The sequence below is a fragment of the Corvus brachyrhynchos genome, unplaced genomic scaffold, assembly GCF_000691975.1.
Source record: "Corvus brachyrhynchos isolate BGI_N302 unplaced genomic scaffold, ASM69197v1 scaffold202, whole genome shotgun sequence".
Taxonomy (NCBI): Eukaryota; Metazoa; Chordata; class Aves; order Passeriformes; family Corvidae; genus Corvus; species Corvus brachyrhynchos.
Window position 1 is genome coordinate 3519641 of NW_008238132.1, and position 21722 is coordinate 3541362.

General features: G+C 41.5%; 1 protein-coding gene across 3 annotated transcripts in view; it reads right to left on the reverse strand.

Annotated features, from left to right (window-relative positions):
* The window catches only part of ELF1 (E74 like ETS transcription factor 1), an 88500-nt gene that overhangs the window by 46722 nt on the left and 20056 nt on the right, over positions 1–21722 (reverse strand). The window contains exon 1 of one of the 3 annotated variants that reach the window (XM_017733566.1): positions 21187–21209. The exons of 1 other annotated variant lie outside the window; for it this stretch is intronic. The gene's annotated coding sequence lies outside the window, so the exon portion shown is untranslated. Of the gene's footprint in view, positions 1–2569; positions 2657–21186; positions 21210–21722 lie in introns of those variants that run through there. One more of the 3 variants, XM_017733564.1, reaches the window with a different exon arrangement.

Sequence of the window (21722 nt, forward strand, 5' to 3'; positions counted from 1 at the left end):
CCCCCCCATCCCCCCAAAGGACAGTGTCCCCTAGGCAGTACATGGGGAGATCATACAGTTTGCCAAGCCTGCAAGAATTCCACAGTCATTCTACTGGCCAGGGGAATGGAGCAGCACCAACATCTCAGGGCAGCATGAACATCTTGGTCTCGGAAAGCTAACATCTGTGCATAGGTACTGTCAAAAAGGAGAGAGGGGTTAAAGTCAGGCCTTCACCACCTGAAAAATGCTGGCCACAAGCACAGCATTACACCAAGCTCCCTGGCAACTGACAGCATGACTGCCTGTCTTTCTAAGAACTTCTCTGTAGGGTTATCTGAAGGTCCCTTATCCTAATAACCTAATTATGCGGAATGTTCATGGAAGCATGGCCTTGTTTAGCAATGTAATATGGATACAAGGACCAGCTGAAAACAACATTCATAGCAAAGGCCTGCTTCTCCTCTTGCTACTGCATAATGGCACACGTGAATGCCAATGCCCAATAAATGCAGTGGCTGGGAAGTGTGGTTTGCTGGTCCAAGACTCGTGGCAGTCACTAACTTGGTCTGCCTCTTGATTCTGCCTTTTGTAGTTAATTCATAACTATTGGTAAAGAAAGGAAAAATCAGGTGATCATATTTCCCAGCTGACAAAATGAGATAAAATGAGAACAAGGAGACATTCAATTAAGTCAAGAAGCAACTAGTTTTGGAAGGATGAAAGGAAAGCAATTAAAAATGCATTGGCCTAGATGTACTTGCTCAAACTCCTTGCTACAGACATGACAGAAGTCAAAAGCTTAGGAAAATTGTAGAATGTTTTAAAAACAGCTCAATGTAATAAGACCAAACCAGCCCCATTACATAAGGATTTCTTTTTAAACAATGGAAAAGAGCTGTCTTAACACATGACAAACCTTCAGTAATGCAGATTGCAATCACACATCTCTAAATGCAGGATTTTGCTGTCATTTTATTCCTGTTACCTGTTCACTTCTGGGTTCACATATTCTCCACCACAAAAACAGTAATATACTAAACACTGCAAAACCAGAATAGACGGACTACAAGTCGGATGTGACACTGCAAGTGCCCACTTAGTCTAGTTCATCAAGAGGTAAGTGATACTAAGTACGGCAAGAAAGGAAAACAAAAGATCTCTCATTACCTCCTCTCCTACAACAATTAGTATATACTATTTTATCCAATAGTAAATTTGCAGAGACAGGATAGGTTTTATGTCTTGTAATAGGATAACCACATTACCAGCATTAATAAGTAACATTAGTATCAAATATATCTTACTATTTTTTACACTGCACAAAATCTCAAAAAGCTGTTTTTAAAAAAAAGTACGGAGAAAACAGTAAATTGATGAAATCCCAAATCCGGTTCAGAAATTTCTGCAAACCAAATTAACTATTCCAGTGACACAAAATAAATGTTTTAAAAGGCACCTTTAAGTGGTTTCTGGCATTTAATAGCACCTTTTGTGGAGCATTAAGACCACAAGCCTATAAGCATCTATAACAACACAGCTGCAGATAAGTCAAATTTCACTGATTTCCAAGAGAAAGATCTCAATACAGAAAGAGTTGAAGGGCTGAGCTCCAAGACAGCTAAAACAGGATATGAGGAAACTTGTAAAAGAGGGGTGGAGGGGGGAAGAACTGTCTGACCCTGAAAGATTTTGCTCTTTTGATTAACACATACACACAGGAGAATGAAGTAGTGGCAGTGGGAGGAAGAAAGATCAGAGAAACTAAATATAATTGCTTTGGTAGGGTGCCAAACTTCACAAATTACCAGTTGCTAGTCTGTACCCAATATTGACTTAAAACTGTAAATTGTTCTTTAAAAACTATTTCGCCAATAAATTAGTAACACAGTCATTATTTTTAAAGCACCTGTAGGTAAAAGTTAAGTTTACCAAAGAAAAATGGATGGCCAAAAACAAAACTTTTTTTTTTAGCTGCACTATAAATGAACACACCATTTATATACGTTAAAGAGGAAAACAAAAAAAAAGAGGCCAGCAGAGATCAAGTTCAAGTCAAAAGTTTCTTATTCCAGGCAACCTCTTCCAGCCAAGCGTCAGTAATTCTAGATCAGGGAGTTAAGCTCCCACAGGACTTTTTCAGCATTCTGCAGAGGTTGTTACAGGACCCAACTCAGTAAAAACCCCATTACAAGTTCTGCAACACAGATTTTTAGCATTCTGTGGATTTCCTTTTGCACTTAATTCTTAAAAAAACTTTTATAACTGGACCATCAAGCACAACAAACTTGTGCAAAAAGAAATTCTAGTAAGTTCAAAATTACTCTCTGACATAGCCATAGAAATGCTGTGTGATTTGCATTTCTATGTTTGAGTACTTGAGTAGTTTCAGAAATCTAAATTTAACTGATGTGCACCAACTAGAACAGGGCACAAACTAACCCACACAGAACCTGCTGAAGCCTCCCCTTTCCCAAACTCACAGATCTGAACTTCAAGCCTCAGTTTGGTACTTTGCCCTTGCCGGCAATGTGTATGTTCAAGGTTGCATTCAGCAAGTGCCAGGTTGAGAAACATGAAAGTGTCTTACCTTTGCAGTGTCTTTAAAAAATCTGTATGAATACAGAGCAGATTAGTCTATGTTTCTGTTGTTTGCCGCTCATTTGCTGTCAGCTGTCAGCAAAATGAACAGTCAAAAGCCTCTGGAGCAGGCTGGTATTAGTCAGCTAGACTTGAATTTCCAGTTCTTTTACATTGCTGTCTATTTTCCTCCATTAGGTTAGCCTGTCCTACCCCGGTATCAGATTACAGGGAGCCAACATTTATAGCACCTTGCATAACAGTCGAACGTATCACATACCTAAGTCTGCCTATACCTGTTGCCCTCAATGCTTAACCCTTTCTACCAACAGGACAAACATTTATTCTAGAATGTATCACCTACAAAACATTTGCAGCAGAGGAGTCGTTTTTCCTTCTTACTTCACAGCTACAGGATGGCATGAGATTTCATTTTAGGAACTGCAGAACATAGGCAGGCCACACCAAGAACAGAGGCTCCGAGATGCCCACAAGAACAAACCTGCAGACCCTACCTCCAGCGAGTACCCTGGTCTGGAAGCACTCGCCACTTATTTCAGCGGGTCTGAGAAACCCCAATCCCCATTCTGGATTCAAGATCATGTAATTACACTAATCCTTGTCTCCCTCAGACCTTGCTGTGAGAGAAGGAGGCAGGCAGGCGTGTTCTCAGCACGTGACCGGCATGGTGCAAGGAGATGGTGTTTCCAGCCCACGGCTCCACAGCACCACTGGCTTCCTTCTGCCCAGCCAGGATGTGCTGCTGCCCTGGGCTTGGCTCTTCCACCACCTCCCTGATGGCTTTTAGCCCAACTTCCCTTCCTGGAAGGTGTCCTGCAAACCCTATTTCCACAGACTAGGGCCTACAATTTAGACAGGGGCAAGTCAAACACTGCAATGCTGAAAGAAAAGGAGCAGCAATCTCCCTCTTGACACGAGATGCATGGCCATCCCATGGCCATCAGCAAAAAACGTACTGCTTCAGAGGACTACACAAGGTACTTCATGTGTTATGACAGGTACCTTAGCTTTCCTACATGCTCATCATGCATCTTGGACTTTATACATATTTATTTGTTAAAGCTCTGTTTTTCTTACGACTCACCCAGGGTTGTTCAGGCATCCTCCTGCTTGGGACCATTTTGGTCCCAAGTGGTCCATTTTGGACCAGTGGTCCATTTTGCTAAAGCTGAGAATATAAGGCAATACACCATTACACTCTTACAAGCAAGCTAACTCAAGAGAGCAGAGATGAAACACACAAGAAGAACATTAATTACATGCTGCTTTAACCTAAATCTTTACTTAAGTAACTTTTACTCCTTTAGATAAGAATCACAGACCCAATCAAGGCAAAGCAAAAAATGAATGGCTAAGAGGGCTTGTAATGAGAAACAGTAGGTCCATACCACAAAGCACTGCAACTAACACTTACTATAAGCTACTCTAACTCAGCACTGAACAACCATTTTGGTCTTTGAGAGATTATACTCATTTATAAGAACACATTTATATTAAAGTTAGCACTGTGGTTAACAATGACATGTGGGTAAAATATATAGCTACATATATCAGATTTTCAGTCTTATGTATAAAACTTATCAGTTAAAACATGCTTCTGCAAACCATGCCTGAAGCTTTTTAATCTATTTGTCACAAAGATCCTCATTTAACTCTACCCATAAATATAAGAAATTAAGTACTCAGTCACACATTTCCAATGGTTATACCGCAGGAGTTAATCAGTGAGAACTTTTGCACCAGGCAAGAAGTCTGTTTTCTCCACTCTGTAACCAGGCAGAGTACCCATACAATGCCCCAACATACACCTTCCCTAAACATCCCCAAAGGTCCATTCAGTCACAAAAATTGAGATTACTTCTTTTCAGAAGTTTTTCTGAAACAGTTTGATGAGTGAACTAAGGCAAGTACTACAGTGAATTTTTTGGTTTTAAGGGCTTAGAGAGTCCAACGCTATTCCTAACACAGGCAGGGATTTATTCATGAGGTTGGGACACGAGAGACAAATCTCCATCAGCAAATCTCTTGGAAAAATTAAGGCACATCTCCTACTGTCAAAATCACAAAGCTGAAACTTGCACTAAGCTTTCATAGAGATTCAAAAAACCCCAAAAAGCAACAAAAATACCCAACCCAAGAAAGAGTGCCAACACCTCCTAACATCTCACAAGCAGAATTACTTAATTCAAAAGTCTATAGAAACAGGAATTAAAGGTAATTTAAGAAAAGGTGCAAAGTACCAAACCATACCTACAATCAGGCAGACTGATAAGGAACAGCTGCACACAGGAAAGTCAGAGCTGTCAGTCAGACTTCTGAACTCCCTCCCACTAACCTCCAAGTCTGACGAGTCTGGGGTAGTTTTTTTCTGTGCTTGTCTTTTCTAATATAACTGTCTGAAGTTTTTTAGCACGAGAGCATTCAACCTAATTTTTAGCTTAAACGGGTTTTTTAGGGTAGCTCAGACAGAATTTATATAGGCCAGGATCTGGTCTCTTAAACAAGACACCGAAACAAACTCAACATCTTTAAGACAGTCTCCCAAGACGTTTGTTAGTCCTTTCTGAGGTGAAATCTTCTGTCTGATTTCCAGTGTACTGTAATTTACAGATCAGTCTAGCTGCAACTCACATATCATCTAAAGCCTAACAAAAAAAAAAAATTGAAATTTATTGAAAATTATAGACTGAGGGACATAAGCTTTTAAACTTGCAGGCAGAAGGGCGAAGGCTAATTTGGGTTGGAAGGCTGTAACCGTATATTTTCCCTCAGCACAAGTCACAGCTCTGGCTGGCATGTGCTTTCTGCATGGGCAATTTGTACCAGCGTCACAGCTCACCAAAGAGAAAGACAAGGAGGAACAAAATACTCCAGATGTTCTCAAGTAAAAACAATAAGGAAGATGTCCTGCACCATGCAGGAAAGGGAGCAAAGTCACCTGCTGACCCGTTTGCTCTGAACTCAAGGAATACTTTCATAACATTCGCTTAAAACTGAACTTGAGATTGGATACAACTTTAAGAAAGTACCAACACACACACAGCACTGAGACATGGAAGGAGGGACACGGTCTTGGTTAGAAAATGTGAGTTATTACATAGCCAGAGGGACTTCAAAAAACAAAACAAAGAAAAAAAAAAAACCAAACCAACAAAACCCAGACCTTAGGCTCTCGCTGTAACTTGTTTGGTACACAAACCAACTTGTTACTAGACAGCCAACTACTTAAGGGTGTGGAGCACATAGCACAAAGAATTCTACGTGCAGGTTATACCAATAATCTCATCCAGTGAAGACACACTATCTCCCCATTGTACACGGAAAAAGGGAACGCAATTAACTTATCTCTAAACCTTCCAGAGATAACTCTTTCATCCCTTCACAGAAACTGCAGGTTTGAGCTTCTTATCTCCAGTCTTCATCATCATCTTTCCTTCCTTCTCCCTACTACCATCAGCACTGCTCACTTGAAATGCTTTAAGAATAACATTTTGAGAGGGAAATGCTTCTACACGGTTCTTATTTCCCTCTTGCATATGTTTGTCTCATTTCAGCCAGCTTTTCAAAAGGTAATCATTACCTTTGAGGTTCCAAGTCAGAAATTCACTGATCTGTGCTGTTTTCACACAATCACAGAACTCTGAGCTCCCAGGAAAGCAGAGCAGATGGGCAGAATCACACTCCTCACCCTGCTGGCCACAGTGGTTTTGATGCAGCCCAGCATGCAGTTGGTTTTCAGGGCTGCAAATGGACATTGCTGGGTCACGTCCAGCTTTTCATCCACCAGTCCATAGACTTGGAGTATTATGGTGCCTTTGTTTCTTAATCCTGCACAGTAAGAGTCCTGAACCAAATGTCTTTTTTAAAATAATGCCCTTCACCTAATTTGGTCAGTATTGCCCTTCCCGAAAAGCTGCTGCTGGGTTAAATCAATGAGGTGCTGAAGGCTGCCTGAATTGGAGAAGCAGCATTAACAGCATGAAGAGTACAGACATTTCTACTGTACTGAACATCTATCCGGGACATAACGTTACAGACCCAAGTCATTTAAATGTCTGCAGAAAAATATCTTTGTTAAAGAACCAAACAGAGAATATGCAAAATCATGCCTTTAAAACCTCCTCAAGGTGAGAGGCTGCTTACACAGTTACAGTGGAGAAGAACATTCACTCAAGACATAATTAAAAGTTAGCTTTTTGGGCTTTTAAGCTCCCAATTTTAATGCACTCTGAAATGCAATGTATTCATTCAGCTTATTCTGAAAATGCATATGCTTCATGATGTTTAGCATAATTACAGTAATAAATACATTAACTTGCAGCTATGCAGAATAAGACAGAAACTAATATTCCCATGCCATTTGTACATTTTTCTTTTTACAGATCAGCGTAGTTTAAATTCATGTTCTAAAGGATTTGCATGGGGTGGGATTAAGAAGAGAGACTATTAGTCTGGGGAATTTCAAACTATTGAACTTGGCTATTAAGAGAACATAAATTATCTCCTGATTTGTTGCTAGACTAACAATTCCCAGCATGGGGTTTCAAATAGTGACAAAGCACAACTTAAGAGACCAACAAGATTAAAATAAAAAAGCAAAAAAATTTTTCTTAAGAGTGTTATGGAAAAGGAGCAGGGTCTGCAAAGGTCCCTCCAGGGAAGGCAGTGTCTGGACAGGCCAGTATTTCTCATTTCGTAATGTCTGGGGAAGTGTACACTGAAGCCTAAGTCACTCTCATATGAGCACACACCTGCTCCTGGGAGACTCAGAAATTCACTGCTAATGAAATGAACTTGACACAGAATTTATGAGTGTTGCATGAAAACACCTACAGAATCAGGGTATTCTGGGAACTTTCAGAGCTCCCGCAAACCAGATGTAGAGAAATTCAAGCCTCACCTCTTCCTCATTTCGTCATGCAAGCTCCCATGTCTTTTGCAGAACTAAATAAGGCATCAGAGGTGGCTGCTACACATATGCCTGTGCCATTCAGCTACAGCCCCTACCACAGGGCTCTGTGAGCCAGCCTGACTCCCCAGCTGTGGGGGCAAGGAAGGCAGCAGGCAGGGCTGGAGGGGAAACCGAATCACCTGGGGAAAACACAAAATCTCTCCACTACCTTGTGCTGAGTTGTGTGCCCAACTTGGTTTCATTCTGCAAAAGGAACCAGCACAACCTCACTGCAGCCAGTGGCTCACAAACCCGGAAACCTCTTTCTACCGCCCCTCGGCTTTGCAGAGTGAGTAATACAGATATTTCAGCATGCACTTGCCCCCTCTCAGGCACTGTCTGAACGGGACTGTTGCACACGTCCACTCATGCTTCCCAAAAGAGAAACACTGACGCTGTCATACACAGAAGGGCCATTGAGGAGACATGCACCCACACAGCTTCTATCACCAGGAAAAAATTTTCTCCTACAGCAGCTTTTCCCCACTTTGACCCACAAGAATAAGATTGTTTCTACCTTTCCTTCATTCTAAGAACCTCTAACACTTCCATAAGAAAGGACTGAGATTGCTGTAAGTTTTCCATATAATGAATGGGAGCAAAAGTAGGCTGCATCTCCTGAAGAAGAAAGGTCCTTCCTTAGGTCACATTTGACTTCGCTAAATTATCAGGATTTGATGCAGGCCCCAGTGCAGAGAATCAGAAAATGGTTCAGAGGGGAAAAGACCTTTAAAGATCATCCAAGTCCAACCCTGCTGCCGTCAACGGGGACATGTGTCACTTGATCACATTGCTCATGGCGCCATCCAACCTGAGCTTGAACACTTCCAGGGATAGGGCATCCACAACTTCTCAGAGCAACCTGTGCCAGTGCCTCTTGACCCTCATTGTCAAAAATGTCTTCCTGATGTCCAATCTAAATCTATGTTCTTTCAGTCAAAAACCATTGTCCCTTTTCCTGGCACTACAGGACTTGGTAACGTCTCTATCCTTCCTGTAAGTCCCATCTATATACTGAAAGGCTGGAACAAGGTCTCCCTGGAGCCTTCTCTTTTCTGGGCTGAATAACTCTCTTAGACTTTCCTCACAGGATAGCTGTTCCAGCCCTCTGACGATTTTCACAGAGGTCTCTGGGAAACAAACATTCCAGCTTTTCTTGCAGCACCACAGCCTCATCACAGAAGAAGCTCCTCCGCAGACATCATCTCTGTTATGAAAACCCACAAATTATCATAGGAACCAGAGGCAGAATGTTTTTTATCTATCACTTCTAACCTACCCTTTCCTCTCCCAGCACAACATTCAACCCATACAAAGTCAGGAGGGAAAAAAAAAAGAAAAAAAAATAACCCACTGCACACCACAAAACAAACAAAACCCAAACAAAAAAGCAAAAACAAAAAAAAAAAACCCAACCAACCAACCAACAAAATTTTGAAAAAAAACCCACAATAAAGAAATTTTAAAAAACAAACAAACAAACAAACAAAAACACCAAAAAAAAAGGCAAAAGAAGAAAACTCAAGGGAAAGCTGAGTGGTAGGGGGAAGATTAACTAGCACAATAAACAAGGTAATGCAGAGACAGGCTGCTTTACATAGTTTCTAATCAATCCTTTAATTTATCCTCCACCCTCCTCTCTTTTTTTCATTTCTGTTGTCTAACATTTCGTCTGCTTCTGTGAAGTCTCAGTGGTTTACTATGACCACAGATACAATAAATTAATATCAGAATTGTGGGTGGGTGGGTAAAAACCCCCAAATCTATGCCTTTTTTTTTTAAGATGCCATAAACTTCAAGAGGTTTTGCGGAGGTTTTACTATGTGTTCCCCTGAGGGTTGTACCCTGTTTATATCTTTCCTTTCTCAAACAAGACAGTACTGAGAACAACAGTGCTCAAAAACTGAAAGGGAAAAAGGCCAGCAGAATCATCCTGTCCCTGTGAAAGGCTTCCAGTGCAGCTATGTTAGAAATGTGAGAGCTGGTGCCTTTCATGGAGCCAAAATGCTGAGTTTTGCCCTTGTGGTGCCGGCTCCTGGCCCTGCAGAAACCCAGGGGACCAGGAGCTCAGAGTGGTGCCTGCCTCTGAGAGCAGCTCTTCTGCACATGCAAAACCTCTCATGAAGGCTGCAATGCACAGTGCCTCATAGCCCAACACAAGGCAGGAGAAAAAAAACCAAACCAATAGCAACAAAAAAACCCCAAACCCCTTACCCATTCAATCTCACTTCCCTATAACCTTACTCTTCCCTACCCTGAGGAATGTGCCCCTCAGGCTGAGACCCTCTATTTTAAAGAGCATATAGTACATAAACACTTTATCCCGCAGCAAAGACATCCCTGCTCCATGCTGGCGAGTCAACAAATATACAGTTTAAGAGATAGAAACAATATTCTGGGAGCTATGCTGTCACATGAGGAAGAAAAGATCACTAAATGAGATAAAAAGGCTGAAATGTATGCAGAGTTTCAGTTCTAAAACAACTGTGATGTGGAGAGTACTCAGTTCTCTAAAATCTGATGCTGGGGAAGATACTACTAGAGTTCTAGTTTCAATAAATTAATTATGTTGCAATAATGTGCATATCTTCAGAAATCATGCAACCCACATTAAAAAATTACATCGTTTATAATCGAAGGTTTTATGTGATTTTTCTGTGCGCTTCTAAAAAGCTGTTTAACTGAAAGCCAGAGTTGTCTCCAAACCACAAGTGTATTGAGATGAAAAAAATTAATAATTAAAAAGAAAAAAATCATTCCAAAGATCACAGATTTTACAATAAAAACTGGTCAGGTAATGTGGCAATTACGTGCCCAGAAAGATATTAGTGAAATTGCACGACTTGTGGCCCAACCTGCCCATTTCTCACATGCATTTAAAAACTCCCACAGTGGTAGCTGTGGAAAATGAAACACCGGACCTCATCTCTCACTGTGTTAGGATAACTTCCATGGTTACTCTCTTACAATTCGCGCTTCAGGAGCTCAAGTCCTGCTTTCTGTTGAACTAGTTAAACCCCGATCTTTCCTCTCAGGCGTCTCAAGAAGGGGCTCGAAGGGACAACAAGGCCCCGAGCACACGGGCCCAGAGCACGCCGCCGAGAAGCCAGTTGGTTACACAGTGGCTGGGGCAATTACGTGCCCAGAAAGATATTAGTGAAATTGCACGACTTGTGGCCCAACCTGCCCATTTCTCACATGCATTTAAAAACTCCCACAGTGGTAGCTGTGGAAAATGAAACACCGGACCTCATCTCTCACTGTGTTAGGATAACTTCCATGGTTACTCTCTTACAATTCGCGCTTCAGGAGCTCAAGTCCTGCTTTCTGTTGAATTAGTTAAACCCCGATCTTTCCTCTCAAGGCGTCTCAGAAGGGGCTCGAAGGGACAACAAGGCCCCGAGCACACGGGCCCAGAGCACGCCGCCGAGAAGCCAGTTGGTTACACAGTGGCTGCCTGGGGCGGGCAGCAGCGGTGCCATCTCTGGCGCATCTGCTCCCCTGCTCGTGGTTTAACCGACAGGAAGCGCAGCCCAAGATCCCCAGGCCCAACCGCGAGTGTTTCCTGCTGCACAGCCAGGTCTGCCCCCACGCACCACGTCCCCCTGCACGGGCCGTGGCCGCCCCTGAGGAGCGCAGAGGCTCTGTGACACCTTCTGAAGAAAAAGAAATGAAAGAAATTAGGCCCACACGCAGAAAGCCAGCCAGATGGATGGATAAAGAAGTAAACAGGTCGAGCGTATTAAAATGTGGCCCCAGAAGGCCACCAAAGCAGGGTACAAAACACTGGTGGCACATTCTCATCTAACAGGGCCCAGGACAACAGGCAGGCCAGCTCTGGAGGTTTTAGAGTCTGGTCTTCCTCAAACAGGCATGTACACCACCAAGAAACCCAGTTACTTTACTTAACAGATGAAATATTTTTAAGATTTCTTTCTGAAATCTTCAGACAAGAACCACAACGAGCGGCAAAAAACACCAGATACAGTACCAGCCTTTTCTACAACCACCCCGTCCTAGAAATGGGGACAGGTTAGCAATCTACAGGGCTTTTCCAACACTAATACCTGGAGTAACACACCTATTAGTCTACCGCAAAATTGAAACCCTGAAGAAGCATTTGGTACCCTCAAGCTAGCACAAAAACCAACTGCTAGACAAAGCAGAAGTTCAGTGAAAAGCAGAAAATCCAGCACAGCTGTAATTTCTATGGTAGCTCTATGTGAAGCAATATGCTATACTCAGCCCCTATGTAAGTTGTCTTCTGCTCAGTCTTAGATTTCCCCCTAATATCATCTGTCAGAAAACATCATCTCCTTAGTCAGCCTAAAACTGTATTTTCAGGTAGGATGAGAAATTATTAAGATGGCCTCATATCCTTCCTCCACCAATGGGCAACTGGTAGTATAAAACTGAGGAAAACCACTTTTGAGCTGTTATCTGCAGGGTTGCCAATTAAAGCAACAGAAGACATGTCAGCCAAGTAATTATGTTGAGAAATATATCAACCAGTACATATTTAGTTGATTTAACACTAACATGTACTGCTATAGTCTAAGAGATTTTTCTGCATAAACTTAAAAGCAGTACAAATCTTCTTTGGATTTCAAGGAGCTTCTGACACATTTTACCCTTCAGAGAACCAAGGTGCTCCATCCTAACATGGTCTTCCCATCCTCATCCCGAAACAGTTCAGAATAAAAATGCCTTCATTTGGTGACTGGCACTGTTAGTAGAACAACCATCTCCAAATCAGAAGTCTGCAATTCCCTGAAAAAGAACAGGGTCCAAATTCTCCTCATTTCTAACCTAGAAACATATTCCTCAGTTAGGTTCCTCTGATAGAGTATGTTTTGTCCCTGGCTTTCATGCACTCCCATGTGAGCTCTACGACCACCTGGGTTATTCCACAGAACTACAGCTGTCCCCTGCCTCAAAAGACAAGACTACATTCCTCCATGTCACCAAACACTTGACCGCTTCATGCCTTGGAAATCAGAATGAAAGCTCTAAACTAGGACCCATCAGACACTAAGAGAAAGTTTGCTTCGGCATCACTTCTGACATCCACTTAAGACACAGGTCCCACCCTTGACAAATATTCAAGTAACCCCAAGCAGCCAACAAATTAAAAAAAAAAAAAAGATACAAAAAGTAATGGTTGCTCAAAAGCATTTCTGAACAAAAAAGCCTTGCAGCATGAACTGAACCTTACTAAATTTTGCTGGATTGGCAAAAGGAGAACTAAAAAAAAAAAAAAGTATTTTCCATCTCAGATTCCAACAATACTATGTAGCTAACAGCATTTTGCAGATTTACTTCTTAGTTCGTAAGTCACATTGGTCATATCTTGCAACATGTACTGGCAGGATTCAACGTTTTCCTAAGAGAACTGGGGTGGCAGATGCTGACACTGGTCCAGAAATCATCTGCTCTCAAGCTGGATATTCTTTTTAACCCTGAAAGTTCATCTGTGTCCTGCTAAAGAACAACAGATTTTAGGTCCTAATGGAACTCCTACTGATTTTTTGAATAGGTTAAGAGAAGCTGCTACCAAACACACAGACATAAATCCTGGTACAACGGAAGGGGGAAAGCATCTCGTTTATTTGTTTGTAGGTCAGGCTTCAAATGATATAAGAAGAAAGTTGCAAAAGTTAGAAGGGGTTCAAGACATGAGTAAGTTGTTAGAAGTAGCCTGGACAGTGTTTTGAGATAAGAGACTCCAGTGACAAAGGGAAACCCTGTCCCAGGAAGAAGGGTAGTCAGGAAAAGTCATCTAAGAAAGCCTCTCCCCCTAGGGACAAAGACACGTGCTTATTGCAAGAAGAAAGGGCATTGGAAGGCTGACTGTCCGATGCTGAAGAAGACACCCCCAGTTCCCCAGCTCCCATTGGAACAAAACTCAAACTCAGAATGATGGGGACCAGAGGCTTCTACCCCAGGAGAGCCTTCAGTTATAGCCAGGCTGGGGAAAGTTGATATAGAATTTCTGGTAGACACCGGCGCGGCATAGTGTGTGTTAAATACTTTAGAAGGGAAACTGAGTCATTAAACTGTTCATGTCGTTGGGGCAACAGGGGTAACTTTTTAGGATTTTAATATTTCAAAATTCTCATACATATTTATTTTCATGGTGTATTACTACAATACTAGCTCAAAAAGTAATATTTACATGCAAATTCGTATATATTACATGAATTATAGATTATTAACTTAGAAATTTAATGTAAGAAGCATAGGGCTAATACAAGTGGGGGAGAGGAATGTTCTTTTATAAATTATTTTTGAGGCACCTTAAAATCATCTAAGTTTCCACACTCTGCATAGTTTAAGCAAAAATGCAAAGGTAAATACTGTAGTACTTATATTTATAAAAGCAAAACAAAAATCAGGATTGCTTAATTCTTAAAAAATTGAAAATCTATTCATCAAGACTGCACGGCATCAGCAAGGTACCCACATGCTCCAAACAGCTTGCCCCTGCATTGTTCGTCTGACTCAGTTACAGCTAACACGGGAGGAGTGGTCTCCACAGAACTGCTTTTCCAGCAGAACGGCTATGAGTCAACTTGCCTCATGTCTCTGCACCTAAGAGCCCAACTGCCTCACTCTGGTGTGCTTTTTGGGGAGGTAGGAGGGATCACACCTCACCAAAGTACTGTGAAAAGAGAGGAGCAAAAGTGAAACCAAGCTGACCGACAACCGCTGACCAGGTCCCCAGACAGAAAGAAAGAAATTGCCTCCATGTATTTCTACTGGTTTTAACCACCTTCAACAGAGGGGAATATGATTTTTAATTCTACCGTATCCCTTTAATAAACACCCCAAAGAAGACATTTTCCAGATAACTGAGGAATTTTTTACAGTGTTGACTTAACAAGCAGAGCACAATAACCAGCTATTCTGTTTGTACTATGAGGGAGTACAGTGCAAGGAGTTAATAATTTATCACGGCATTGCTCTTGGCAACTGACCATAACCAACTTCTAAAATTCTTCCTCATTCTTACATTTTTAGTCTCAGCAAGAATATGGCACCCTTAGAATCTCAACCCTACCAGAACACTTCCTAGCTGAGGTAGGAGGTTTAATCTTCGCAAACACCTGCTTTCCTTCTGGATTGTTTCAGGCTCAGAGCAAAGGTCATCATTTCATTTCAATAACCTGATTTAGCAGACAGGAATAACTAGAATATTTTTAAACAAAGCAAGAAGTTAACATTCTTTCAAAACTGCAGCAGTGCATTTCTCATCCCTGCATTTCCTTCCCCTTCTTCTCACAGAAGTAAAAAGAACAAAAAAAGCCCCAAGCTTCTGCCTTCACCAAAAGCTTTTATTTGCATGTGATCCCAAAATAACAAGCAAACACCTTTTCCTCCCATTTTATATTATTGAGACTTATGCCCCTACATAACTTTGGGCAATACTAAATTTATTAGTTAACACATTCTTCTTCTCAATCAGAAGCATCTAGCTGTGGTGTTCAGATAATTCACTGGAGACCAAGTTTTGATGTGACATGTACAAGAGAGTTAGTCAACCATCCTAAGTATTGCTTTGCTAAAGCACTGGCCATGAAAAATTGTCCTTTTCCAAGGACAACTGTGCTACTTCATCCTTCCCCTTATTGCTCAATCCCAGCTCTTACAAACTCCACACCTCCACCACTCTGAAATCAATCCCTAACCTGGTTCAGTCAACCAGCCCAGCAACTTCTGTGGCATCGACATCTGACTTGTGAACTTGGCTCATCTTGGCTGAACCAGATAAGGAAAGGGTTGCTCTCACTAACAGCTTGGACTGCGGATAGGAGGGGAAGGCAATAAAGCACTAGGAAACAACCTATGCTGTCAGCTAGAAAAAATGAGGATGGCAGTCCTCAAGCAGCTGGATGAGTGCTCCTGCCAAGGAAACATTCAGGAATGACCATACCCACCTCTGACTGTTTCACTAAAGGCACATTTTAAATTAGACTGGTGCAAGTTTACATGCTCACAAAAATGTATGTCTGGAGTTTAAACTGCAACTTTACCTCAACTAATACAGCTTTACTGTTGAATCTTACCTAAGGGCAAGCTAAGGGCCTGGGCAGATGCTAAATAAGCTGTTTAAAGATTTACAACCCATCACCTCCAGAACAGTTCACTATCCAGAGTAAAACTTGCTTAGCTCAAACCTCCCTCCCATGCTCCAGGGCACATCCACGCAAACCACTGCTGTGTGGGTTTAATGGGATGTACCACCAAGCCACCAGGGAGGTTACACATGCTGCCTTCACTTATGAGTGAAAAAGCAGCTGGTGTGAGGCTGAAGCACCTTCAGTGTGCACCTAAGCTCTGTAAGCACATGGTGTGTGAAAATACCACAGACAACATCAAGGCGCTAGCATTATTCTCCCATCTAGTTAATAAATATCGGGCTTGTCATGACAGACAGTATAACAGGTTCTCCCAAGGCAGCCTCTGTCAGAAAGAAACTGCTTTCTCCACACAATAGAAGTTTCACCCCACCTAGAGATCCTCATTTAAGGCAGCAAAAATGAACCCACAAAACTTCCCACTGATTTTTTTATATTTCCTTTTTTTTACTGCCATGTTGCATCTATGCAGCATGCATGCATCAGTGGTTCTGTGTTTCCTCTCTCAGGGCAATGGGTTTTTTACCCAGCTATTTGCAAGTAATAACTGCTACCGTCTCTCCCCTCAAATGCACAGATTTTACATCATCGTATATCAATAAATGTCATCACAGTTTTTCTGTTTATGAAGTCTTGAAGTAAAAATTAACAAAATGCTTCTGAAGCCCACCTGAACAGAAGGCACCTGTAAGAGAAGCTTTAAACATTACAAACACCAGAATCTAGACACAAAATATACCTTTCTAGCTACATCACTTCAAAAGCATTAAGCCTTTTCTGCATATACTGCTGTTATAATTAAAAAACATTTGCAAGTCCAAGCTCTTGTAGTCTGGCAAAAGTTTTCCAACATTTCTTACTGTTGAGAATTATTTCTAGTCCAGTACCACTGAAACAACATTTAATACATGCCATTTTAAGGACCATACTAAAAGACAATTAGCTTTTTATAAAAACAATGGTAGAATGTTGCATTACATGAAGCATTCATAATCAGATATATGTATTTCAGAAGGGCACAAATAGGAAAATATTCTGCCAAAAGTAACTTTCTTGCTGCTTTTTTTTTCTCTGGAAATCCCTTCACAGTCAATTTTTAAATGGTCTAAATAAATGGTTTCTGTGTAAGAATCATGGAATAGTTTTTGTGAGAAGGGACATTTAAAGGTCATCTAGTCCACTCCCCTACAGTGAGCAGGGACATCCTCGGCTAGATCAGGTCGCTCAGATTACAGCCCCTTCAGACAAATTAAAAGTGTGTTTCACTTAGTTGTTTCAAAAAGCACTTATTTCATTGTTGCTTTTAACTGATACTAAAAGAAATACACTTTTTTCACCGAAAAGGACCAGCACTTTCAAAAATGCTGCAAGCCATCCTCAGCAAACTTTAGACTGTTTTTCAACACAAAGTTTCATTTTCATTCATGTGTCCAAACCACCTCTTTTCTGTAAAGAAAAAAGGTCCCCAAATAGCCACTTCCTCTCTACAGTTCCTTCTTTTCCCTTTTTGAAATAAACATAAGTTGGTCTTTTTAAAAAAACCCAAACCAACAGGATGGCCTCTCAATAGCTCACCACCAAGAGTACCTGGAGCTCTTTGCTGGGCTCTCATAGCTCTTAACAAGCTGGTTCGGAGGCACCGCAAGACAGGGAAATGAATTCTTGCAATGTGTGCAGTTTGCCACCCTTTGCCCTCCACGGCCCATAAGCTTCACAATTATTTTCTTGATAGCTAATACTCTCGTTTGCATGCTTAATTTACAGGCATCAGGACAAAGCTTGAATAGTTACAGAGAGTAAATAGTTTACAGAGGCTCTGGAGACGTGGAATGACAGCACAAAACAGAAAATGCATCAAGAGGATGCGAGTGGATACTGTAACCACCACCGCCGAGGACAATGCCAGGCAAATTCTGTCATCAGCAGACAATGTGCTAGCCCTGGTGCCTTCAAGACATAGTTTTCATGAAAGCTCTTCCTAAGAGGGTCACCTTCTGGTTGGAAAGACAGCCTCCACTACAAACAAACCACGCCATCACATCCTTTGGAAACTATTCTTGTTAGCTCCAAAATTATGTAAGGCAGCACATGTAGCAGGCACAAAGAGGGGAAAACTGACAGTATCCTTGAAAACTTGCTTTTAACTTGAAATTGAGTCTGGTTGGAAGGGCAAGTTAAATATTAATTTTCTGACAGTGGTCAGCACCGGGTATCACAAATTGTAACTGTAGTTTCACAATCATATTTTGCTGAAATTCCCTAATGGCAACTTAAAACTTAATAAACACCAAGACAGCTGAAAACTGGAGAACAGCAGAAGCAACAAAGTTCAGAAGAGCAAGGTAGTTTTCTTCTAACCTGTCAGCTCTATTCACTCTGTCAAAGGATCTCAAAAAAACCACAAGTAACTCTAGAGGAACATACAGCATGACAAAACTGTATACGCAGCCACAATATGTAAAAATATTTCTCTCAAGAGCAGACAACAATTTGAATCACCCAAGCTCACCCCTTTCTTCCAGCATGGAAACTCAAGTGTTGTGTGGGACGACATTTTTACCGAGCCCACTTCAGAAGTCAAACCACTACCATGCAAGAAGGTGAAAGAAATGCGGAAGGAGCTCACAAGTGGAGCGATGGGACCGTTAGAGCACTAACGGCAACATTCGAGAAGTGCAGAACCTTCCCCTCAAAACAAAAAATGTATTTGGTATATCCACACAGAAATGCTTATGATGAGTTAAATATAGGGTGTTCTAGAAATAGGCTAAAATGTCTAATTATAGAAGAAGTGACATTCAATCCATCCCAAAGCAACTCTTTTCCACAGTTTCCAAACTATGTATTAGCATTCCTATTCCTAGCAGATTATCCTAACCATAATATCTTTTCCCCCAATACAAAGAGAAATACTTTCTACATGCAAATTTAGGAATTGGAGGTTCTTTCCAGGCTAACAAAACTACTATCATTTTCACATTGAGGCCTGCTTGAACCTAGTACAGACTCACACATGACACAAGAGGAGTGATCTCTTTTAAGGACAAATAAATGACCTGAGCTCCAGCCCTCTGATTCAACACTGGAGATGGCTAGCAGGTAAGGCCTAAAGCACATCAAGGTAAGAAAGCATAAACTTTGGTCCCTATCCAACGGGATCCTCTCAGCACAAACACTGACACAGTGGGAAGCTTTGCCACAGGACAGGCTCATATTGAAGAATAAATAATTTTTACCTCTACATGGGTTAGCCGGGTCGGGTCAGGAAAGTGAAAATGTCTAGAGCCTTTCACATGGCTGCTGCAATTTTGATAAGCAAAAGACTTAAAATTCCAGTATGTACAGTCTCTGTCAACTACTTTATCTATGAAGAAACACTTAGGTAAGATTTAAGAAAGCAGAGTTTAAGTAAGATTTAAGAAAGCAAATAATCTCTAAAACACGTCAGTGGCACTAAAATTGTAAGCACCATAAATCACTGGCATAGGGTAGTGAAGTTTCAGAGCTTATGGTGCAGATTGTAACCAAGGCTGGAAAGGTGAACTCCACCTCCTGCCACTCCTGTGCTGAATCACCATGGTGGGGGAAAGTCCTTGCTCCTTCTCGCACACCTAACAAAACTCCATCGCATTACCAAAACTGTCAGTGAAAACAACAAAATCTTCAAGCAAAAGCTGAGATATTTTTGCTAACACCTGCAAGAAGAGAAAGCTGTTTTGGAGATCAAAGCTTCTCCTCTGACTCAGAGGGAAATCCTCCATTTTTCTTTCTCTTCTATCAGCTCACTGAGCACAGTCCTGCCATAGTTCCCTTCATTGAATATGGCTGTGCTGAAAAACACCTCATTTATTTGGCTTTTTTCATACATAAAGTGACCAAAAAGTAACACACACAACTGAAGTATAAGTTTGCAGCAATCCTGAAACATCAGGCTATACCAGACCAACAACATTCTTCAAATCTGGACATCTACCTCTTTTCTTCTTCTCATTTGAGGAGCAAGACCATGGACTTGATATTTCTAATCTCCAACAGATAAGAAAAGAGCACATCAGAAAACCAACACTTCTGTAAAAGCATGGATCTGGAAATAATGTTCAAGCTAACTGGCATCTAACGATGCCACTCCCATGGCTCATCTCTCAACAATCACAAACTCAATCCAAATTGAAAGATCCCTGTCTTGGGGGTGAGGGGGGAAATTTTTTTTTTTTTTTTTGAGACAAACATGGGTTTCAGCTATACAAAAACTAACACCACTTCTCTGTACCTTCTAATCCACTTCTCTGCCTTCTAGATCTGTCCAAGCTGTCATCTGTAAGTCTTTCAAATAACTTTTTTCTAGCTCCACCACTGTACCGCAGATGCATCTGTAGCCCTGGCAAAGTTCTTGTACAGCAGCAAGAGAGACCAAACATGGCAGCTCTTGCCTTCAAAGAGGAACTGCTCTTCCCTGAAGCCCTGATCAAGAGAAAGTAGCAGCAGCCACTTACCCTTTAGCACACAAAAAGCCTTCTGCCCATGATAAGCAGCTGCAGCTTGGGAGATGACTTAAAAAGAAAAACTTGAGGTTTTAAGTTTTTAAGGCTGGATGTCTCAACAGGGTCTGGTGCAAAAGAAAGAAGGGCAGAAAAGAGATAAGGAAAGGGAGGGTCATGTTCTATGAGTTGCAAGCAGAGCCCTAGGATCTGAAAATAAAAGTCATGATGATAAAAAGAAAGATGCAAATACATTTAAGATTTTTTCAGAAAAAAAATTCTATTACTAACTCAAATCATTTTTTCCAAGTAGTTCCTCTGTAATTTTATCTGTCATTTTTCAACATGTAACAATGCATCAAATAAATCTCCCAAATCCTTGCAAAACTTGTTGCTTTTAGGAAGAAAAAAAAGCAAAACGTAAATTGAAAAGATAGTGACAACACATTGTACTGTAAGATGTAGAAGTAAAATATGTGTGAACACCGGCAAGGCTGAAGACAAGAGACAGCCTCGCCTAAAACATGACCATTTACTTAATGGTTGCCTCCCTCTCTCCCTCCCCTGCAACTGATCACAGCACTAAAAGCAAGACTCCATTATACTTCTCAGATACAGGCTCCATACGGTAAATGAACCTGTAAAGTATTCCCCAGTGAACAACAGCTCAAGTGCCCTGTCATTTAATTTTCAGTAAGAAGATACAGAATTTGATTTCTCAAGTGAAAGATTGAAATATAGGGTCCAAAGTTATATACTCAGACAAAACTTCTAAAGAAGAACACTTTCGTTCAGCAAAGGTTTGGAAACAGTGATTCTTTTTCAATATACTGTGCTGGAGTTCAGAAGTACATAATTAGGAGAATCAAGGCAATTTTCATCCACTGAAAGTTTAAGAAGCAATTTAAAGCACCACAATTACCTCCAAGATTTTCCTCTCCCATTACAGCTACCACTAAGCCCACTTTGTAATTGCTCTGCCATGTACACCATCGCCATAACTTCAATTTCTTAATCATTTTGAGGAAAAGGTGAGTACCTGCGCGCGTAACAACTTAACTCCTTCTATTGTGAAACGACACCGTAGGGGCTGCCTTTGAATAGCTTTGTTTCGGCAGAAAGAGAACTTCAATTTAAGGTCGCGGGCGCAGAGAATGATCTATCTTTGAAATTATATTTTAAATCTGCCATTTTAAAGTCGCCACGGACCACATAGGGCAAAGAGCAATGGAGCGAAAGTGTTCAAAGCGGCAGCGCTGATAGCCAACACTTTGCCCGAATCGCCCTGGACCGTGCTCTTCTCCATGCTAGCCGAGTCCAGGTACACGCATCTTCAGATTAATAAAATTTCGTGTATTTTACAGTCCGCTGAGCGGCAGCTGGAGGGCTCAGACCGGCAGCCTGCCTGGCACCCCCTCACGCTTAAAAAAGCAACAAAAGTGTAAAACGGAGCAGAATTGCAAACCAGCTGTCACACTTGTGCAGCGCGCCGCTCAGAGAAGCACAGCCGCGGTGCCCTTTGCCCGCAGCAACAGGCTCAGCTTCAGGCAGCTCACGGCGCTGCTGCCCCGAAAC